Raw genomic sequence first — 22,697 nt, forward strand, 5'->3', positions numbered from 1 at the left:
CAATGCACACCTTAGAAGGGTCCTACACGAGTCTCTTTCATTCTGGAAGCCCCGAAACTCACCATAAGCGTAGAGCACCTTTGGAACAAAATCTAATTAGGAAGTCAAAGCCGGTAAAAAACAGGAATACCGCATCAGGATGTCAGGATCACCAAGAGAATCTGCCATACAATTCTTGGGATAAGAGAAATCGAAATTCTTCTGCTGAGCTCTATGCCTTATGCCAACGCAAATTCTCGCCAGCTAAAAGCCGAGAGAAAAATCATACCCTCTGCCGGCTCGCGAGAAGCAAGACCCGAAGAGTCAAGCCCACTTTTTCTCCTCTTACTCTTCTTGAAAATCAGAATCAGAATGAACTCTAGCCTGGTGCAAGCACCCAGGAAATCTCGGTTTCTCCGCCTCTGTGAGTTCATAGGCTTTCAAAAAATCATAAAATTATATCTTACCAATCCCGGAATTTTATGTTATCTAAATTGAGAAAATGACACACCCATGACGAATCAAACACCAGAAAATCTGACAATGAAATCCGAAAAACATCTGCACACATAACGTGAGAAAAAGAAGTAGACCCCCAACTAACAAGTGAAACTAGCTTTTACGAGCATCCAATTATCTAACTTAGTACACCTCCCACTGTCTTGAAGCTCGCAAAACTGCAAACTTTTACAAAGCGACAAGACGAACGATTTCCGTTTCACACGCATTAGCTAAAAAGGGCGACACATATACCCTACTGCCTCCATTGTTGGAAAAGGCCATAAACCAGATGTGTGTCCTCTCAACCGTCTCTCGCCTTTGTCACAATTCCAACTCAAGAATAATGAGTTAAATAAAACCTTAAGAGCTTAAGAATACATTTTTTCCAGATTAAAATACACATGAATACAAATAAAAATATTAGAATAATAATAACTTAAAACACATATTAAAAATTGAAATTCGCGACATAACATATTCCTATTAGAATAATAATAACTTGAAACACATATTAATAATTGAAATTATCGACATAACAATATTTTAATCTGAATTATACTTCCGATATTCGGATGAAGCAAGAGACTCTTTTAATTTTCTGTATCAGTAACACTAACATGTGAATTTTATTAAAAATTGCTGGTTAAATAGTCATTAATGCAATCCAACCTGAGGATAGCTCTTAATAAATGTGAATTATAACTGGGCTGTTCAAATAGAAAGAATCGCACGGTATAAGATTGGCGTTTGCAGAAGAAATAAGTATTTTTTATTACAGAAGTATAATAGTGTTCCAGAGGTAATAATATATTGTTACGAAATGTACAGCCGCGGTGAGATAGCTTCCCCGCAAAGCATTTCTAGGGTTGCCATAAAAATGGCATAAGAAGGAAAATTTGCCACATTTGGCGAGAAATAGCCCATTTGGCGACAAAATTGGCGTTATACCATGGACGGATGGAGAACCTTCTGGAACGAATTCTTACTGGTTTAGCCCAGAACGTTCTCGAACACAAGCCGAAAGCTATATAAACCCTGCTGGTCCTCAGTCAGTTAGTGTATGTGCCTCGCATAAAATGCGAGAGAGTCAGTGTCGAGTTGGTGTCTCATCTAGAGTCAATCCCTGCTGAGTCGATCGAGTTGACAGCCGGGCAGCGAGTGCCGAGTGGGTCGTCGAGTGCACCAAAGGAGTTTGTTAGTGTATCGCGGCTAATGCATCGCCGAGAGAGCGTGTTGAGTTCCGGGAACGACTGAACCGAAGAGTCGGCAGCTGTGCTCGTGTGTCGTCGAGTGCATCGCGAGTTGTAGCGTGGAGAGTCTCGAGAGTACGTGGAGTTCCAAGAACGATCAAGCAGAGTCGGGAGGTGTACTCCGGAAAGCAGAGTCGGCTGCTTTGCAGAAAGCTGTCTCCACCGTGATAGCCTGATAACCTGAAGGCTGTGTCGCTGATCGTGCCAGCGTGTTTATAGTAGTTCATCAGCGACTGTAAAACTTTTTTTGGAGCTGTCCTGACAATACTGGCTAATAAAACGTGTTTCGATACGTCATCAAGTGTCGTCGTTATTCACTCCAAATCTACAAACCCCGTACGAACGTGAAGGAAGAAAATAACGCAACAATATAATAACATATTGTATTACAGAAGAAATAAGAAATTTTGTCTTCAAATGTGATGCCAAACAGTGATTTTTAAGATTTTTACATAACCCTTTAACTGGGAAACGATACAAACACATGTTTCGTTTTAGAAACCGTACCAAATAAAGAGTTGAGAAATGGAAAACTGTATACATTCATACAGGCATGAATTTATTTAAAGATCGGAGAAAGACACCAGAGAACTAATTCGTATTAAGCAATTTTAGGGCAAAATACCGGAAAAGAATCAGTTGGAAATGTCCTTTAGAAAGAAAATATTTAAATTTTTTTTTAATAAAAAGGATTCGAAAGGTTCAATGTTTAATTTGGTCTATATATATAATACCTGAATGGGAAGTCATCAATGTTTTTTCGTTTTCAGAATAAATTAATTCCTCACTCTTTTCATTAAATGTCAAGACAATGGCGTTTATGAAAAACAGGCAGAGATTTTTTTCATTCTACTGCATTACCATGTATATCGATGAAGCGTTTTAATGCTATTACAAAACTTTTTTTTTTTTTTTTTTTTGCTGGTCATTTAAGTATAGTCAATTAAATATTTTATTTTGTTTACTTTGAGAGAATGTGCGTAATAGAAATTATTAAATATAACTGGTGTTTAAAGGCAGCTTTTTAAATAAATACATGACTTATGTAAAAGTTTCCTCAATATTTCGATGGTCTAATGAACTTTGGAATAATTTTGCAGCTTCCACCAATATTTAGAAAACCTTTATTCAAGTGAATATGAGCATCAACCAATTTACATATTATATAAAAATTTGGTAATAAATAAAGATATATTATTTGCGTTCATTATATAAATTTAAGAATAATAGAAAACACTGAGACCATTGCTAGTAGATGTATATAAAATATAAAAGTTAGTTTTTTACAATATGTACATTAGTCACGAATATATCTTACTGCAAAGACTCAAATATTAGTAAATAAGTTTTCCTCTAAACGCTTATCAGTTATTATAGCGAGAAATGCTTGTACGTGTTTCCATTTCGTAGCTTTTGCGAGATCATTTTTTAATTTGCAGCATATATCGATACCAGTTTTTTTAAAAAAGTATTTTTTCTATTAATATAAACAGCGCTTTTTAAATAATATTCTTTTTTTTTCAGCATGTGAATTTTAAAACATTCTGAAAATAACTTATTTTGTATATTTTTACAAAATTTAATTTTTAAGTATTACCTCTGTGATATTAGGTTTACATACCAGCCAACCACCTACAAGCAATTTGCGACTTGTGGTAGCGAATGTTCCTGGGTGGCTGTAGTGTGCTTCTGAAGATTTCAAAAAAACTACAGGTATTAACTCTTTGTAAAATCATCTGATTAGTCAGAGTTTCAGGTAAGAGAAGCAGATGAAACCCAGATCCATATTCAAACGCATTTCACTCGTAGCTCCTGTTGTTGGGTTAGTAAGCTGGTAAGTAACGTAAGGTTCCAGTTTACATTGTCCAGGTTAAGGCCGTCTTCAGATCTTGATACTTGATCTTCCATTAAGGCCGTCTTCAGATCTTGATACTTGATCTTCCATCTTGATACGGCATGCAAAAACAGAATTCGTTTAACAAAATGGCTTCATAACTTCCATGTGCTTGTCTGCGTCGTTCAACACTCCATTTCAACTGCACATGCCTCTGCTGTACCGTTAAAGACATAAACACTGTATTACTCTACAGCCTACGTTGTTACATTCATAGGACTGCCTGAATTAAGATGCGTGAAGTAGCTCTGTGGTCCTAGGATATGAGCCATTTGCACTTGACTACTGTTTTCTTAGATATTAGTCTGTAAATATCACTGTGTACTTGTATGTCGCTCAGTCCATTCTTTCTTAACTCATCAATTCCGTACTAGTGTGATAGTGGTCGAATTTTAACCAGTAGATGTATTTGAAGATACGTACTTTGAAGATATGATAATCCACAATAAAGGTGCGCTGTTATTATCCTTGCTGTACATAGCATTGTGAGTTCCGAGTTATTTTTATATGTATGCTATCTATTTAAAGTCAAATAAACAAGCAGGAAACTTGACTTGGCTATGAGTTCATTAGTACGCTCTTTCCTTTGCTGTTTTTCACACTGATTCTAGGTGGAGTTACAAACACCCTTCATTTGCATATGAGGCTACACTTTTAATTATTTTTTATCTTATCTATTATATAAATTCTGCTTAGATCATCTGCTTTTTTTCATGATGAAATTTTATTGGTTAACCAGGTATTTTTTAAATATAAATAATATCATTAAAAAAGGAATATTTAGTGGATAAAAAATAGAACACAACTGATGCCAACTTACCACCAGACGCTCGATAAGAAGACCAACTTCAGCTCCTACTACTCGTATATTTGCAACCGCTTGTTCGTAATGCTGTTCTTTATCGTCTGACCAGTCGACGACGAATACATTGCAAGCCCTTGTCTTCAAAATGGCATCCTTTAACCTCTGATAAGCAACACATTCATTACAAGATGTTTATTGAATGAATACAGAGAGTGTAGTAAATATACAGCGAGTTATTGGAATAAATCGATTAATCCTATTCAAGCCTGGGACAAGCGATTAGTTAAAGGGAAAATAAGTTTTGTTAACTCACGTTTTTAATGAAAAGAAAATTCAGAAACAGAACTACTATGATTAAGTATTTACTATACATGAAATATGGTTAAGGAATGACAGACATTTTCTGTTTTTCCTCTGTAATTTATTACTAATGTTAAATTTGCAAATTTAGTGATACCAAGCAACATCGATTTATGAAATTTCATAAATATGATATATGAGGTTTATTTAATTTTTCACTTAAATTAAACTTATGAGGTTTATTTAATTTTTCAATCAGTTATTTTATGCCTGGAATCTTGTCGCAATGATTTCGGCGAACACCTTCTGAATATTGATATGTTTGCGAATAAATTTATTAAGTTAATTTATTTTTCTCTGAAAACATAGTTTCTTACAAATCTGAAGCAGTAAGCTTAAATTTCTTAATCTTTCATCTTGATTTGCTAACGTACACTTATATTTTAATGTAAAATGTTAGTTATACTAAATTGCTATTTTCTTTTAATCTGAAGGCTTTCAAATTTTATATTACGCCCAAAGATCCATTTTTAACGTTTTGTGTGTTAACTTTATTTGTTAAATATCATGTTCTTCGCATTTAAAACATAAAATTCAATTCAACAGCAGTATCACAAAATGTTTAAAGACAGCATATCTTTAGAATTTCCGATATGCAGTCTCGCGCGCTGGAGATAATTTTTTTTTCATACAGTGTTGCCATTGCTTGCTTTGAAATGTGTTGCCATTGCTTGCTTTGAATTGTGTTGTCATTGCTTGCTTTGAAATCGATAAATTTCTTAATCAAGAATTCGTTAAAGCTTTACAAAATATGGACTAAACAATAAAATGAATTTCAAATTCGAAATTTGGGCTTCAGAATGCCGCTATTCGGAGGAGGATTACTTTATTCAAAATTTGAGGTCTATAGGTACCTTTGTTTTTTCACAATGCGAACTACATTCATGTAGATTCTTCATTATTTGTTTTCTTTAAATATAATGCAGGGCTGTAATATTTGGTGGCAACAATTTGAAAAGTAAAACGCCATTTTAAAGTGGACGACGCAAAATGCCAAAAAGAAATTAATAGCTCTTATGGGCTAAAGCCCTTTGGGCTAATTATCAAACAAACAAATTATAAAAAAATTATTATCTAGCGCTGTAAACAAGCACATCATAAATTAGAAAGTATAATAATTTAACCGAGAGGTGGATCTTAAAATAGAGACAATTCCCATTAGTCAAACCTGTGTGACAGGAAGGTTCAAAAAGTACAAACAAAGCATTCAGAAGAACGAATTAGTAGTAGGTGATTTTCGAAGATAATTTACTTACTAGTTGCCATTCTGAATTTCTTCCAAGATAATCCCGTAAAATAAAATAGGTTTCAATCGCACGGGGAAAACCTTTATGTTGCTCAGACCAGCAAAAAAAATGTGTATTATTAATTTTCTCGGAAATATCTTTATTTGTTGAGCTGAAAAGGCTGAATTCTGTGTTAATATTTTCTCTACTATGTGGTTTCAGGCTAATTGCTCTTTCCATACGAGGATAATCAAATGGACAGCCAGTATCGAAGATTCCCAGTTCTTCCATGTCGACAACACTTTCATCCTTCATATCATGAAGTGTACACACGACTGAAAGAATAATCAAAAATAAAATATCAAAATATATCCAAATTTTTGACGATTTTTATCGGTGACAAATAAGTTTATTCAATTATCTGTACAATTTGCACTCAGAAATGAAAGATTTAAAAGCAGCTGTTCTTGCCTTGTTAATAGTTCCTCGAACTCTGCACGAAAGAAATAATAATTAAATTAAAAGCCATAATTCGCAAAGCCTAATTTTCCAGTTTGCTCACATGATTTCCCTGAAACAACTGATCAGAAGTTTAAGACATTAGGACTAAATGTGCGAATCCTTATGACTATAATATGAGAAGTAATGTATTATATTTAAAAATACGTATTTTAAATACATTAGTACTACGTTCTCTTAAATAACAGTTCTTTTTTAAATTTTGAAACCTGAAACCACTTTTTAGCATAAAATTAATGCAAGATCATTATGAAATTTATATTCGTAAGATGTCCAACTGTTTTTTTTTTTTTTCTCAATTAAAAATTTTAGTTTTGCATTTAATTTTTATGTTAAAAATAGTCAATTTCAATTTCGGTCAAAAAATGTTTTTTTTTTTTTTTTTTTTTTTTTTTTTTTAAGAAAAGTTACTCTATTATTGTTACAAAATACATTTTAATTATGCATTACTGATTTCTTTTTCCAAAATGTTGCGCGCTATACATACTACGATTTTTATCTGCGACAAATAAATTATTTTCCTTTTTTACTTCCTTGTACTTATTAAAGGAAGTATTGTAATCATGAAAAATTCCGGTTATCATATTTCAAAAAAAATAACCATTTTGACAGCTATCGAATGCAGTTTAAAGGTGTTTTTATGTGACATCTGTGCGTAAGGACAGAATAAACGACTCTTTTTCCCCCAAACGAAATATAAAACTGATTTAAAATGGATTCTGAAGACATTTTTTTGGTGGCATCTGTACGTACGTACGTGCGTACGTATGTATGTATGTATCTCGCCTAACTCAAAAACGAATAGCCTCAGAACGTTGAAATTTTGTATGTGGGACTGGAATAACTTCTAGATGTGCACCTCCCTTGGTGGTTACAACCGGCTGCACCAAAAGTGTATTAATATATCTATATCTATATATATCCACTGTGGTACTTGGCTCAGTGAACTCAATTTCTTTATTCTTATATGTTTGTAAATTGTATATTTTTGTTTTAAAAATTATTGAATTATGTTGTTCTTATCTTCTGGTTAAGATTTTTATGCCGTTAGTTAACTTGCATGTTATAGTTGTAAAACTATCAAGTTTTTAAGTTCGGCTAAGCCCAATATGTTTAGCAGCCATGTTTGTTTACATTTGAAACTTAGAAGAATAGTGGATTTATTGCCAATCTAGAGAAACTAAGCTTCGCACCAACAAGTAACGTCTTTTTTATTATTGGGAATTTAATTGCGAGTTTAACATTTGTTCTGAAATTGTGTAATTGCTTATTAATCACAAGCAGAATTTTTTATTCTGCTTAAAGAATTTTTTATTCTGCTTAAAGGTGTTAGATTAATATGATGTTAAACCATTTAATCCGTTCTGTAATTATAATTTAAGTTCTTAAATTATCCCATATATTGACTGAGCATAGCGTCAACAACAAATGAAATCAGTTTCTGCGCCTTCAGTATCTTTCAGTTTTGTGCACCGAAAAATCTGTATTCTCGCCCGCTGGCTGAATTGCTTATATTTGTGTAGAAACTGTAATTTTAATTGTAAAATTTTTAACTGTATTTGGTGTTTTATTTTTTGTATGTCTTTAAATTTTTATTGAGGATATTTTGTGTTTTTATTATTTTTGCCTTGCGAAAGAGTGAAAACTGAATTAATTGAATGGGAAATACATTCGAAGAAATAAGTGTTTCGTAATAGCAGAAAATACTGTAGCCAGTCTGTTTCGGACAGAGGAGAATGTTTACGATTAGTGCATGCGCATTAGGTAAGCAGCGTTGAATCGTCTGTGGAAAAACTGTTCATTTTTTATTTGTTTAATTTCTTTTATACATGGTTTTAAATTTATTATAGTATTTTATGGAATATGTGGCAAAGATTAGATAATTCTTCAGATGATATATTTTTGTTTGCATTCTAAGTTATAAAATGAATGAGATATAACGCTGCTAAGTAACCTAGCAAAACTGGTAGAAAATATAAAGAAATTAGAATATTTCAGATACATTTTACAAAATTTATGTATTTAAAGAATATATAATCTATACAAAAACAAGTTTACATCAATGAAGTTAATGTTGAAGAATTAGATGATCAGCTAACATACCTTACTTCATTGACAAAAATATCGCACAAAGCCCGAATAAAATCTTCAATTTCATTACAAATAACAAAATTGCATCTTCTTTTCCCGATACTGAAATACTGTTAAGAATTTACTTAACGATGCTTGTTAATATTATATCAAGAGAGACGTGTTCCTCTGTTTTAAAACGAATAAGAATGCTATGTCATTTTAGTGACTATTAATTATGAGGACAATTTTTACTTTCTTATTTATTTAAATTTTTACTTTAAAGAACTGATTTCTAACTATTTATATAAATTTTAATTTGTAAAGCAAATAATAATTATATTACTCGCTTGAAGTTTAAGCAAAGAACATGAAAGAACATTCTAGAAAGGAGTGAGAATTCGAAAGAACGATTTTAAATGTTTTCATTTTCTGGAATTGTAAAAGATGTGGTTCATGTATATTGAATATAGAAACTTTGCGAAACTTAGGCAATTTCCTTTCTAAGGTAAAGAAATATTCCCCTTGCCGTAAGAAAGTTACCTGTGCCGGAGCTCGGGCATAGCGACAGGCCCAGTATTGAATAAACGCTTCCATCTCAACGTAGGACGGCACGGAGTGGACGGACAGCAAAATGGCCATGTAGTGGTGGACGATGAAAGCGGCTCGTTGGAGGAAGGACCTAAATAATCTGCATTTCGAGGGAGAACAAAGGTGACGAGGAAAAGGAGGCGATCAACTTTTAAGAAGAAATCTGGCACCTCCGCACTGCAGTGAAGGGCCAGAAATGAGCTTTCGAAGCAAAGACCGGGGAACACTCACGTTTCTTCGGGGGTCGCGTTTCTTCGGAAGACTTAAAGTAGACTGCTAGAACAATGGAATAATAAGTTCCACCGAATTCGCAGATATCTCTCCGGTGTCCGATTCTTTCCTCGACAAAATCAACCGAATATTCTCGAAATGACTCCCAGGTATCCGAATGAATTCCGCAACTACGTTGACCGCCACTACGTTGTGTCAAATAGCATGAGTGGTACTCATGTTCCTTTCCGGAATATTCTTTGTGCTATGTACTAGTGTACTATGTGTCGTATATGTATATGGACTAGATAAAAACATTTGTGATGAACTATGTTATCAAGAGAGAAATCTGCAGGCATAAGATAATTTTTCTAAGCATGATCCTGAATTTCTAGTTAACTATAAATCTATCTTAATGTATGTGATCTTGTTTATTTCGTGCGCCAACCCAGGTTTCTTTAAAAGTTTAATATTTGTTCTGAAATTGTGTAATTCCTGATTAATCACAAGCAGAATTTTTTTTATTCAAAGGAGTTAAATAAATATGATGTTAAACCATTTAAGTGATGTATTTATTTTCGAATAACTAGTGGTGGATTGTTTCGCTTTATTTTAGGTTAAGCTCCAATGATATTTGTAGGTTTTTTTAACGATACGAAAAGTTCATGATTATTATTTTTATTTTATGAAATTAAACTACTTTTAATTTAAAAATGACACATCTCGGAAATGAATTTTCTCCTTAACAAGAAATCTTTTAAATAAATTCAATAAGTTACAAAATACCAAAGGGTAATAGTAATGCTGTTTCTCAAAAAAGGTACTCTGGAACGGTTAGATCATGAAAGTATTAAAAATTTTCTGAAATAAAAATTCAAAAACCAAAAATGTTATTACATAATTATCATTATTTTAGTGTCGTATTCTTTATTAATAGAATGTATAATGACATTATTTGCATATTTCACTAGAAGTAACTTATGTAAATGGGGCCGAATTTTCTACAATGGAATTAATATCTTATTGTTCTGTTGCCTATATAAAATTTTATGGTATAATTAAACTTTTCATAATCTTCTTTACACATCTGCTTTGAAATAAGGTCTTCTTATTTCAATTTTTCAATAACTATAGCTATAAACCTTGTGTAATTATTTTAGTAATTTCGCATTAAAAATATATAATGAATGAAAATTTTTTATTTTTTCTATTACACTATAGCAAATATGAGTGACATTTTTATTCAACACATTCAGTCCTTTTACTCAAATAATTTAGCTCTTATAATTAAAAAATTCAAATGCTTGTCATTTCATAATTAGTTTTCAGAATCCATATCAGAACCTTAATCATATAAAATAAAATTAGGCGTTACGGAAATCGTCGGCAAACATGGAATTGGTATTATTATAGTCCTTACGAAATAGTAATATAATATAGCAAAAATAATACAGCATTACATTTCAAACTATAAAAAAGTGAATAAGTATGGAAAACAATTTGGTAGTAACATTATTAAGTAGTAGAACGAGAAAACCAAGTACTGAAGAAATTTAAGTAATGCAGTATTTTAAAATAAAAAAACAAAAATGTGTAAACTTCACAAAAATGAGTAAAATCTCAAACTGGTGCTAAAATTAAATTAGATGTCCGTAAAATAATGTGTGCTAAGAGAAAGGTAAAAGCGAAGAAATAAATTGCTGCTTAAATTATAACTATTATTTAGTTTTAATTAAAATTGAAATAAACAAATAAAACTTTTGAATACTTGAATATAGAAAGAAGGTGATCGTTTAAGCTCTTATCGGATAAATGTTAATTTACACTTACAGAATTATAAAAAATAAATTTTAAATCTGAATAAGTAATTTTGTTTTTATATATAAAAAACTATTTTTCTCTACCTGTTAGCGAATCATCCTTTGCTAGTCCATCAATACTATTTATCACAGACAGCAAAAGTAAAAATTCTAATACAGCCATATTTTAAGAGTTCCTTAAGAGTTTTGTTGTATGTTGCGTGAAAAGATGAAATATTCTTCTATGTTCTGGGAGAAGATAAAACAAAATTGTTTTTATAACATTTAGAACAGAATCAACGAACTTTCGTTTGACATGCGGAAGTAGCTCTCATGCTTTCGAGAAAATGCAGTCCAACATTTCTGGTTTCAAATTGAATCTTTCAGGTCCCCAAAAGAGCATTCAGAATTTGACAAAGTCAACAAAACATGTTGCCAGATGCTGACGTACTTATCAATCAACATATGTTCTGTTTTTCTTCCCTTTAAAAAAGTGAAATACATGCTGTAATGCCATGCCACGTAATAACAAAACCGTAAATACGTTTCTCTGTTTTTGAGAAGAAAATTTCTAAATAAAATGAAAGAGATATTAAGAAGTGAAAAAATTAGGGCAAAATACGTTGAGTTACGTATGCTAGTGGGTTGAAGTGTACATGAATACAATGCTTCAATAGAAAATTACACAATTATATACCTCAGAATATAAACCTTAACATATATGGATACAATACAAAACTATTTGCTCTTTTAGCAATGAAATTTTATAATATATATGTATTGCATATGTTTCAAAAATTGTGCAGTATTTTCCAGGAAAATTATAATATTTCCTATACTGAATTTCTTTCTAATATGATGGATGAAAGAATGAAAACGATGCTGTTTTAAATTATTGTATGTACTGTAGAAGGCTTATTTTCGTGATTCTTTGTGTAAAAGTACAGTACATACATTTCAAACTCAACGTGCTAACGCAAAGTCATGTAGAATTGTTCTTCTGTAAATATATAAGTTTAGCATTCTTGCATTCTAATTTCCATAAAATCAAAAAACGATTACTGCATCTACTTTACAAATTTTCTCTAAATACTAGGTGCTTATAAACGAAGCTTTGTTAGTGAACGTAGAGGAAAAAACGCAAAACTCTCCTAAAAATACCCCAAATCGAAATATTACTAAAAATTATTCTTTAAATTTACGTTATTACGTATCTTTTAAATATCAAACAGAGTAACGTTTTGTAAATATTCTCGAACTAGGCACTTATAAACACCTCAAAGCTTTATTAATGGACGTAGAGAAAAAAGCGTAAAATGTTCCTCAACGAAATCCCAAAACTGAACTGTTACTAAATATTATTCCTTAAATTTAAGTTATTAGATGTCTTTTAAATAGCCAACAGAGTAATTGATTGCAAATTTGCTCAAACTAGACACTTGTAGACACCTCAAAGCTTTGTATGTAGTGGATGTAGAGAAAAAAGCCTAAATGTTTCCTCAAAGAAATTCCAAAACAGAGCTATTGCAAAAAAAAATTATTAGATAATAAACTTTACTCTATAAATAGCATTCTTACCATGGATTTTCGTGGCATCCGGTACCAAATTTGAAAAGAACTATTTTCTTACTGAACGTTTTTTAACTATCATCTCTTTTAAAAAGCAAACGGAGTTATTTATTACAAATTTTCTCTAACTAGGTATTTATAAACAATTCAGAGCTTTATTTGTGGATGAGGAAAACGCCTAAGAATTTCCCCAAAAAATCTCAAACTGAACTATTGCTATAAAGTATTCCTTAAATTTCACTTATTAGATATAAAATTTTATTCTACAAACAGCATCCTCATCCCGGAACTTCGTCGTATCCGATACCAAATTTGAAACGAAATATTACCTTACGAATAGATTTTTACTAACATATATCTTTTAAGTAATATACAGAGTTACTTATATCACCATTCTAAAAGATCAGAGGATACTAGCACTGGTATTTTGAACGGGTTTAAAATCCAAGCGAATAATTGTGCTGAAACGAGTTTTTGCTGTTCTGCTCATGTGTATCATGAACATCAGCAGCTACAATTAAACAGACCTCCATGAAGCTTTTCTACTCATAAGCAAAGAACCCTTGCTTGTTTTGCTGTAATCTAATTAAAAGATTAATCAAAGATCAATAATCTAATTTAAAAGAATTACTGAGTTTGTATTTTTTGAGATTAATAAACTCAATTCAATATCGTCCGCAGAGCAAAACCTGAAGCCAGTTTGCTTCGACTAACACACACTGCTGGCCACCGTAAATGCAACACCCTGAAGGAAGCCTGCAAATAACATGAAATTTACAACATGCATTAGCGGAGGTAAGATATGCAAATGATTAGAATTTCAGCGCAGACGCAAATCATGCGTGCCTATGGCGCCACTTCAAAGCCCTATTTAAGCCTTGGAGTTTTCGACGATATCAAGTTCGGCAATTGTGTTTTTCTTGCGGGTTTTTTCAAAAAACCGATCAATTATGCCTCGTAGTAAACAGCGATCCTCGTTTGATCAAGTATTCGAGTTCGACAGAGGAAGGATAGTGGCTTACCGAGAGTGTGGATTATCTTTCAAGGAAATCGGTAGTCGTGTTGGACGAAACCAAACAAGTGTGATGCAGATATGTGACCCTTGGATGCAGGAGAGTACGATGAACCGACGTGTTCGATCGCATCCAACTCAGTGCACCACTTCACGTGATGACAGGAACTTTGTGCGCATGGCAGTGACGGATCGCTCAGTCACATCACGAACCATAGCCCAGCACATTCAGTTTGTAAGTCATCATCCAGTGTCTGCGCGTAGCATTCGACGCCGTTTACAGCAGACTGGTCTGTCCGCAAGACGTCCATAGCTTCGTCTACCTTTGAAGCAGAACCATAGACGTCTCTCTCGCCAATGGTGCGATGAAAGAAGGATGTGGAAGGCAGAATGGAATGAAATTGTCTTCACTGATGAGTCACGCTTCTAACTGCAACACCACGATGGTCGGATTCGAGTCTGGAGACACCGTGGAGAAATATTGTTGAACAGCTGCATTATGCACCGCCACAGTGTTCCTGCACCGGGTATTATGGTATGGGGTGGTATTGGAGGTAATTTAAACAGCCAGCGCTACATCTCCGAGGTGTTATAGCCAGTTGTACTTCCTTACATTCAGGGCTTCCTTACATTCTTTTTCCGAAGCTAGATATAAAAAATAACGTATGTTTTCAGCGAAATTTGAACCATGTGCCTTTCAGTTGCTAGATGGATATGATACTCCTTATACCAGGAGTGTTCGAGCGAGAATATGCGATAATTTCTTATATATTAGTAATTTCGCTGCTTTATCGAAATTTCTTTCTCAGTGTTCAAACAGTTTCTCATTATTTCCTTTTCAGCAAACTACAAGTACAGTTATTTACAGTTCTCATGCATTTATATATATATATATTAAATTTATATATATATATATATATATATATATATATATATATATATATATTAAATTTTATTTAATACATGGTAGCATTCTTTTACTTCATATTATTGTCCTATAATTTCATATTTATTTATTATTGATGTCTCAAATCTGCTAGCTTTTTTTCATTTCATGCTTTCATATACATGTTAATTCATTTAATATTATGTGATAACTCCGTAACAATTTATATGAGTTACAAACTAAGATTTTATTTCATATCAACAACAATAATTCAAGTCAACCGGGTGCTAAAGCTATAACAAATCAACTCAGCAAATTATACGGTTTTAAAAAATTATTTTATGTCCAGAAAGCTTTAAATACTAATAGCATGATGTAATGCAAATAAAATTTGTCTTTAGTAAAAATTCTTCAATTTTCCTACAAAAGCTGAAACAAACAGTAACACTCGCAAGCCATACAAAAGTTGTGTTGCATCCAGATCTATATGTAAATACCACATTTCTAGAAATGTCGTATTTTATTCTTAATACTTGAATGAACGTGGTATGTACTGGGCGGAAACTCTATCGACCAGTTTCAGGTTGTGAAGAATTAGCATCCACCGCACATGTTTTCTTTTGTTCGGGCGCAAGTATATACATATTAAATTTTCTTTTTCCGAAGCTAGATATAAAAAATAACGTATGTTTTCAGCGAAATTTGAACCATGTGCCTTTCAGTTGCTAGATGGATATGATACTCCTTATACCAGGAGTGTTCGAGCGAGAATATGCGATAATTTCTTATATGTTAGTAATTTCACTGCTTTATCGAAATTTCTTTCTCAGTGTTCAAACAGTTTCTCATTATTTCCTTTTCAGCAAACTACAAGTACAGTTATTTACAGTTCTCATGCATTTACTGAATTCGTCAATGTAGCTGTTACAAAATGTACATTTCATGCTATACGATTAATCCTTAAACGGGATATTGATTTCCACGTGAAAGTGTATATTTGCACAGCACAAATATGTTGTAATATGAGACATCTTTCCACAGTTACAGATTTTTTTTATTTCTGGTGGCATATTTCAAACATCATATTTTTGCTTTCTCAGCCTTTTAAAATAATTTTTACTAACGAAAAGATACATCATTAGGAAGGAAATTATATGTAAAAAATACAAAAAATAAAACCGAAAGTGACTACATAGATGTACATTATGTGCATTCAACTTGTCCTTTATTTTTTATAATTACATTCCAAGAATTAAGCCTTTGATGGTCTCTAACACCATATTTTGAATTTTTGGAAGACTGCAGAATTGTCGTCCCCATGTATTAATTTTTTTTTCTGTCTGCCTGCTTCATCACATTCTATTTTAATGTTATTTACTTCCAGACGAGCATAATCATAAATATTGTTTTCAAACACATAAAGAGTTCTTAAATAAGCTCCTTGTAGACACATTTTAAACATATTTTCTCGGTTTTCATTCGCAAATGATAATTTTTATGTATAGAGTTCTCATCGTAATTCCGAAATCTGAAAGCTTTGTCTTCAAAAGCACTGAAACCTTCTTTTTGGGACATGAAGTCTTTTAATTTCTCAGGGGTGCTCACCTTCAACATTGAGAGCGGAACTGAGCAAGGACGTACTCTCACCTGTCTAGCAACGCAAGGTGCCTTGGGTGAGGCATATGTTCTCACCCAAAGCTCTTAGCAACAACAGGCGCAATCTTGCCTTCTTGAGACGATGAATATCATGGGCTTGCTTTGATATCAGGCCAGCGAGATTAGTCAGGTGACAGGTGACGGAGGACGGGGACGCCTGGTGTTTAACAGAGGTAAACAGGCATACGTCCCGCGCCCTCCCCTATCTACCGAACAACAACAGATCTCTTAATCAATTCTTCACTTCAGATAAGCTTATCAGAACTTGTATTTCTCTTGATTTGCTTTGGAAACATGAATGGTCCTGAATAGGAACAGAGAGCTAACTCAAGCTATGTTCAGGAGGGTGTGAAATAGACAACATAAGCAGGAAGGGTATACGAAACCCTTTATTTTCAATACTTTACAGGTATTTCTGAAACTTTGAAATACAGAGACCAACCACTTGTGGTCTGACCGGAAGAATATAAAAACTACTAACTAAAACTCTAACTAAAAATTAACTTTGAATTAGTATACAAATGCCTAGCACTAAGATTGGCCTGTATTTAAAGAAATGTACGTATGTAGTACTCCGAGCTACTTAAACTACTATACGTTTGCAAATAACAAGAGGGCTAAACCTCTGGCCTTGAAGGCAACCAGCAACAGAGTGAAAACTCGTAAAACTACAGTGGCAAGCGGCTTGCTTCCTATAACTCCTTCCTCTCTCTCTCTTGGCAAAAAGCCACAACTTAAGTACTTAGCGTTAGCAAGACAGTTTGCATAAACAAGTTAAAGCATTTAATTCTGGCCTGAAAAGAACATAAGAAGAGATAAGTTTTAAAATAAAATAAACGTTAGTAAAACTTAGGATTCTTACATACTTCCCGCCTCAGTTAATTAATTTGAAACTGAGGTCTAAAACGACCTTGTTGAAAATTTTAGCTCTAGATTCTAAATCTAAAGCGAGGCCATACTTTAACAAACATTCCTCACTAGAAACTATCTAATCTAGAAATTAAAAAGTCGTTTTTACATGATCAATTCCATGGACAATTACTTTTCATCTGTACTGCATCTATAAACAGGAGCTTTTCTTATTTGAACTGGTTCCTTCCAGAGATCTGGAAGGAAAACTAATTTAATGAAATGTTAAATAATCAAATGGCAAGTAACATGAATACGTATATTTTTTTCTTTTAGAACTATTCTTATTTCATTCATGCTGTTATTTAATTATCTCCCCGTGCTCTCTGACATGTGTTGTAAAAAGAAACACCAAACACGTGCGTGTCTATGTACAAGTATTCAACACTACCACCTGGAATCAAAACACTAACGTGTTAAAATTTAACATAACAAGACCTCAGAACACACCTTATATTCATCTCTGAACCCTGAGGTACTATTCTCAAAAGTGGCTAACTCTGAAGTGTAGCGTCAGAGAGCCTAACTACATTCATTCAACCTTTAGCACATATTCACACTATTTTGCTCTTTTTACAGTCATACTAATAAGTTAAAAATTTTGGCACTACTATAAAATTTTCACTTTTAACATATCACAGTATTTCTTAACTTTTAAGGTAACAGTTCACATAGTACATAAGGACATATTAACATGGCGTTAATTTTACGCATTTTAAAACATACATTAGTAGTACAATGTTTGTTAATTTCTATTTCTTTCCAAGCAAGTGTTAATTCTTCTACATTTAAATACTACGTTTCAAAAGTCTTTCAGACTAAAACTTCTTTTCTTGACAGAAACATTTAAATAAAATTTTATACAATAACTTTACAATTTTCTTAAGGTACCTTTCTCAAAAATTACCAATGCTTTTACAATATTCAAGTATTTACACATTCCTATTATACAATCATTTTAGTTTTACTCGCGAGTAATTGAAAAACATAGCAAAAAAATAGGTAAAACTCATTTCTCGCCTTTTTGGCGATAAAGGTAGGCCTCATATGAGGTAAAACTTCTTAAATTCTGCCACTTGCAGTAAAAACGGAAAATTAACTTAAAGTTTCAAAGTAACATAAAGTTTTACTTATCTTTATGATATTCCGACATCCTTTTTGCCGCTCAGTTCTGGAAAGTGGCGAAGACTACCGTCTGGTTTATCCTCCGTCTTGTGCGGGTTCGACCTTCGGTTCTTTCCTCCGTGAGCTTTTTTTTTTTTTTTTTTTCAGTTCGGTCACCCTTGAAGAACTTCTTTTTAACATCTGCTTGTACTCCCGGCCGTTTGATGGCAGCTGTTCTTGGCGGAATCGGGACAACTCTCTCCCGTTCTTGCCTGGATCTCGTTGCTGGCTGTTCAACCGTTTGTTGCTTCCTTGCATCTGCATCTGATTTTCCTTCGTCAATTCGTCGACATTTGCTGCGTAGACTCCTATCCGATGGGTACATCTTTCGTTTTGGAGCCGTGTTATGGTTGCTGCCATTTCTCCTGGCTCTCTTTGCATTAGTAAAACATTTCCCTTCTTCATTGTGGGCGTGGTCGTGCCCTCTCTTTTCTGGTCGATGGAACGGCTTCTTTTTCTTGTTACCTTCAGTTTTCCAACGGGAAAGCTTTATTTTCATATACACCTGTCTACTCATGGCTTGCCCTTGTGATTGTCGTTGTGCCACTTCTAGAGATTGTGCCTGCCGTGCCGGATCCTGCAAGAGATCTTGAAATATTTGCATTTTATTACGATTAATAGAATGGTTTTATCTGGTCAATGTTTGCGGTGCAGACTTCACCATTCTTGGCTTTTAACACCACTCCAGCCTGAGTTACTTTTTCTATTACATATCGTCCTTCAAATCATGGATAGAACTTTGCAGTTACTTCTGGTGCTGAAGAAAGTGAATGCTTAATTTTTAACACTTCATCCCCTACTTTATAAGTTACTCCCCGTCGTTTCATGCCATAATACAGCTTCTGTTTTCTTTGTGCTACTTCAGTGTTCTTCTTTGCTTCTTTAATTAATTTTTCTATATCGCCCATTTGAAATTCCGGGGCTCTTAGTTGAACATAAAATAACTTATCTAACGATGTTATAAACTTTCTGCCTAAAAATAACTCAGCAGGAGTTTTGCCCGTCGTGTCATGTTTGGCGGTCCTAAGGGCGAAAGCTAATTCATTGACATAGTTATCCCAGCTTTTATGAAAATTTTTAACATAACTACGAATAATTTTCACTATATTTCTATTGACCCGTTCCGCTATATTTGATTGCGGCCGATACGGGACCATTTTTAAATGACGTATGCCCAGTTTTTGGCACATGTCTTCAAGTATATTATTTACAAATTGAGGACCATTATCCGATATAACTTTTAGGGGATCCCGTATTTTAAAATATATTTATTTAAAATAGAATCAGTAACTAATTTCGCGGAGGCTCGTTTTAAGGGAACGATTTCGGTCCACTTACTAAAATGATCAACCAATACAAGGAGATACCGACTTTTATTAAACTGACTTTTCGGGAAAGGGCCTAATAAATCGATGCCAATTATTTCATTTGGAAATTCTGATTTAATGCTATTTAGAAACCCGGAAGGGCGGAAATTAACGTAATTAACTGCTTGACATGTTGGGCAAGACTGGACATACGCTCTTGTTAACTTTTGCAGCTCAGGAAAATAAACTGCTTCGCGTGCGCGTTGGATGATTTTTCGAATACTACCATGAGAGGCCAGAGGCGAGTCGTGCAGCTCCTGCAGTATATTTAATCTAAGACTAGCTGGGATAACAGGTCGAAATTCGTTGTTGGAATTCGTAGTTTTTGTATAAAATAATAGACCACCTATTAGTTCGTAATGGACCGCCATATTTCTTATCGCCACAATATCTTGGTGGCTAAAATATTCAGGATCCTTTAAATACTCATAAATATTTTTAAATTCCGGATCCTTACCCAGTTCGGTTATTACAGTTTCTCGAGAATGTATCGTATACGCTGTGAATTTTGCCACCTTTACAGTATTACCTTCTTCATCTATTTTTATTCTGGATAGGGCGTCTGCTACGATATTTTCCTTTTCCGGGGGTGTGTTTGATTAACAAATTATACTCCTGTAACTTGAGTGCCCATCTTATTAACCTTGGGGATAAATTTTTTCCTGAGTATAATCTAGTTACCGCCGCATGATCAGAATACACTGTTACTGATACACTTCCAAAATAGACTCGGAACTTTTGCACTGCTAACAGAACTGCAAGTGCCTCTCTCTCAGTCGCGGAATAATTTCTTTGAGTTTCATTTAAAGTTCTGCTAAAAATGCCACGGGCTGCTGATTTTGTGAAAGTACTGCTCCTACCGCATAATCCGAAGCATCCGCTGAAATTTCTAAATTCTCATCGTTCTCAGGAAATTTCAAAACAGGGGCTTGCGTTAACGCTTGTTTTAATATTTCAAACGCACTATTGTCTTCGTCCGTCCACGAGAATCTTGCCTTTTTCCTTTTTAATTTTAACAATGGTTCAGCAATAGCTGCAAAGTCTTTTATAAAGGACCTATAATATGAACAAAGTCCTAGAAAAGAAGACAACCTCTTTCACCGTATTTGGCGGCGGATACCTTTGAATAGCGGTTATTTTTGATTCGTCTGTCTCGATTCTTTTCTGAGATATTTTGTATCCTAAGTATTTTAATTCAGGGGATGCAAATTTACATTTTTCAGCATTGACTTTTAGACCGGCCTCATTTAATAATGAAAACACCTCTCTCAAATCTTTTATATGTTGATTCAAATTATCACTAGTAATAATGATATCGTCTAAATATATAAATGTGGTCTTTCCTAGAACAGGCCTTAGCACAATGTCCATACATCGCTGAAATGTTGCCAGTGCCCCTGAAAGGCCAAAAGTTATACGCAAGAATGCATAAGTGCCAGACTTGGTTATAAAAGCAGTCTTAGGCACATCTTCTGGTTTTACACCTATTTGAAAATAACCCGTCGTTAGGTCTAACGTAGTCATGTATTTCGTAGAAGTTATGTTCCTCAGAATTTCTTCAATAATAGGTAACGGATATACCGGATATATAACAATAGAGTTTAATTTACGATAGTCAATTGCAAAACGCCACCTTTTCGGATGTGTTACTGGATAATCGTTATTTTTCTTACATAACACAACCGGGCTGGCATAACTACATGAGATGGGCGTTATGATCTTTTTACGTAACGTATCTCGAATGTGCCACTCTATATTTGTTTCTTTAGTCTTATCGTACCGATATGGCTTGTGGCGAACTGGCAGTGAATCTCCTGTATCGATTTCATGTTTCGTCACTTGAGTAAATCCGGGAATATCACTAAATGACGAAGTAAATTCACTTCCCACTTGGCGAATTTTTTTTTGCTCTCCCGTAGGCAGGTGGTTGAGATTTAATGTGGGTGGTTCTCTTTTTTCTTCGAGAACTGGTTTCATGGTCAGCTAAGGGACGCTTTGTTAAAATCCAGCGTTGCTTCTGCTTCTGAAAGCAAATCTATCCCTAAAATTACATGTGCTTGTAGATTTTTTACAATAAAAAACATTATGTTTACCTGCTTGTCCTTGTTACGAATACAGATTGGTACTTTACCTATGCATTTGCATCTTTCCCCCTGCGCAGCTAATCCGAATTATATATCCTATACTTACGGAAGTATTTCCGAAAAAAAACTTCTGCCACTCAGGAACACTGCGCGCCTGTATCCAGGAGTGCGGTGGCTGAAATATTGTTGACCAAACTTCAATCTTTGGAAGAATCAAATTTTCACAATAACTGTATTTAGCTTGAAGGAAGAGGCATTTTCTTGGACTTCGGATTTCCGCACCCTCCCGTCAGCAGAAATCCGTTTTAGTTTAAATCTTCGTTCTTCTTTTCCATGCCTTCCTTCTTTTTCCGCTGGCCTTCAGACTTTTTTTTTTTTGGCTTATTATTGAACTGTCGACGTTCGCCGGTTGTTTTTGGATACCCGGGTTTCCTTGACCACTGATTCGACTTGCTTCCGTAGCCGTGCTCTTGCCTTTGCACCAAATTGGCTTCGTTGCTCGTACTGGCGTCTTCTTTCAATGTCCGCCGTTCTTCTAATTTCAAACTGGATTGCGAGCTCAAATAACTTTTCCAATGTCATCGTGTTCCTGAATTCAATAAAGTCTTGTACTTGGGCAAGTAACCTAGGCACAATTACTTGGATTATTTCAGGATCCGGCCGGCTTCCAGTATATATACGTGTATTTTTCTTTAAATAAAGTTTGAGAGATTTTCAATTCGTTGCTGGTATATGCTGAAGAGTTCCGCTTCAATTTTGCACGATTTCTTACGACAGGGAAGGCTTTTACTAAGGCAGTCTTGAAATTTTCGAAAGTATAGGTGGGACTTCCTGCTTGACCCAAGA

Source organism: Stegodyphus dumicola, chromosome 2 (genome assembly GCF_044657685.1).
Source record: "Stegodyphus dumicola isolate Sdum_Otavi_A_Nest chromosome 2, ASM4465768v1".
Classification (NCBI taxonomy): domain Eukaryota; kingdom Metazoa; phylum Arthropoda; class Arachnida; order Araneae; family Eresidae; genus Stegodyphus; species Stegodyphus dumicola.